Below are 2,480 nucleotides of genomic sequence, written 5' to 3'. Positions count from 1 at the left end.
TGAAGTTCCAGCTGAATGAAGTTACGTGACAAGATCTATCATCTAACACCAGGTGAGTCTTCATGGGACATTATTCACAGTGGTTGCCAAGTTCACTGACATTCTGTCTGGAAATTGGATTGAAGCTATTGTGCCTTTATTAAGAATACTTCCACAAGCTGTGGCAGTTAAGGAATGATTGGTATATAAAATAATAAATAATTTATGCAATTATTTATGTGTACAAGATTAATTCCCGGGATGGCGGGACTGTCATATGCTTACAGACTGGAGCGGCTAGGTTTGTATACTCAGGAATTCAGAAGGATGAGAGGAGATCTTATTGAAAAAAATAAGATTATAAAGGGTTTGGACACGATAGAGGCAGGAAACATGTTCCTGATGTTGTGGGAGTCCAGAACCAGGGGCCACAGTTTAAGAATAAGAGGTAAGCCATTTAGAATGGAGATGAGGAAACACTTTTTCTCACAGAGACTTCTGAGTCTGTGGAATTCTCTGCCTCAGAGGACAGTGGAGGCCGGTTCTCTGGATACTTTCAAGAGAGAGCTAGATAGGGCACTTAAAGATAGTGGCGTCAGGGGATATGGGGAGAAGGCAGGAACGGGGTACTGATAGGGGTTGATCAGCCATGATCACAGTGAATGGCGGTGCTGGCTCAAAGGGCCGAATGGCTTACACCTGCACCTATTGTCTATTGTCTATACATATTTGGAAATCTTGTCCTGCATATTTGAGATGTTTGGTTTCCTTCTTTGATAGCTGCAGACAATGTCATCATTCAACATTTTATCAACACAATCTACATGATATTCAGCAGTGAGGTAGAAAGCTTGAAACGATTTACATTCTGTTTGAGTTTGCTCTAATGCCTTAATACAATAATTGACTTGTATGTGACTACAAGGTTGAATTTTATGTTAATGCAAGGGTTGAAAAATTATGCTAACACTGATGTTGAATATTATGCAAAAGCAATGGGTGATTAGCATGTTAATAGATTCATAGAGAGTGATAGTCATAAAAGGGCAGGACCTACACAGTGAATGACTGAATGTTAACAGGCCCTTCGGTCCAACTTGCCCATGCCGCCCAATGTCTCCCATCTACACTAGTTTCACCTGCCTGCATTTGGCTCACATCCCTCTAAACCTATCCCATCCATGTACCTGTCCAAATGTTTTTTTAAATGTTGTCATAGTACTTGCCTCAACTACCTTGTTACAGAAAACCTACCACCTATTCTGTAAATAAAATGTCCCTCACGACTCTTCCATCTTTCTACCCCCTCCCCCTCCCTCCCCTCACATTGAACCTAAGTTTTGGTTCTTTATTCCCCTACTCTGAGTAAACCTAGCTATTCCTCTCATGATCATGTACACCTCTACAAGATCACCCCTCATCCTCCTGCACTGCAAGGAATAAAATCCTAGCTTGCTCAATCTCTCCCTATCGCTCAGGCCCTCGCGTCCTGGCAACATCCTCTTAAATCTTCCCTGCGCCTTTTCCAGCTTGACAACATATTTCCTATAACAATGTGAGCAGAAATAAACACAATACTCTAACATGACCCACCAACTTCTAAACTAAATACACTAACTGATGAAGACCAATGTGCCGAAAGCCTTCTACGTATCTACTTGTGACGCCACTTTCAAGCTTGTACCTTTAGAAAGGAGATGAGAAGGGATTTATGTAATCAGAAGGTGGTGAATCTGTGGAATTTATTGCCACAGACAGCTGAGGAAGTCAAGTTAATGGATATTTTTAACGCAGAGATTGGCAGATTCTTGATTAGTACGGGTGTCAGGGGTTATGGGAGGAAGGCAGGAGAACAGGTTGGGAGGGAAAGACAGATCAGCCACCATTGAGTGGTGGGGTAGACTTGATGGGCCGAATGGCCTTATTCTGCTCCCAGAATTTATGGATTTATACCTCACACTCTTCAATAGTGTAAAAAAAAAGTAGAACGTTTGAACACTTTCTCATTGCTGGTTGGAATGTCATCAGCTGTAAGTGAACTAAGTAGTGTGTTTATAAAGTAAACTATCCATGCTTAATTATGGAAACCGATGGCCACTACATAAACATTTGCAAAATAAGTCAAGTGTAGCGTTTTGTCTTCTGAGTATGTGTTGCAAAACAAAATGGTTCTTATTTCCAATGAAATCCTAATCCCCGGAACTAAATGAATAGCCAAGCCACATCTGTAATCTCGAAGATGTATTAACTATCAAAACAAATGAGGGGCGTGATTCCAAGAAGTTCTTAAAATACTGCACGAACAATGGTCTAGCATTTTAATCTCCAGCTCCATCTTAGGTTGAGCTTTGCTGTAAGTATTGTGCATGTGTGGAAAAAATGCGTCATGTGTAGGATTTGTGTACCTGGGCAAACTGCACTGGACAGGTGCACGACTTACCTGGGAGTTGACGCATATATTATCGTCAAGGATCATGTTTCACAGCCTTCCTCTTAAAAGC

Source organism: Leucoraja erinacea, chromosome 32 (assembly GCF_028641065.1).
Source record: "Leucoraja erinacea ecotype New England chromosome 32, Leri_hhj_1, whole genome shotgun sequence".
NCBI lineage: Eukaryota > Metazoa > Chordata > Chondrichthyes > Rajiformes > Rajidae > Leucoraja > Leucoraja erinaceus.
Note: the sequence above shows the minus strand (reverse complement) of the source record.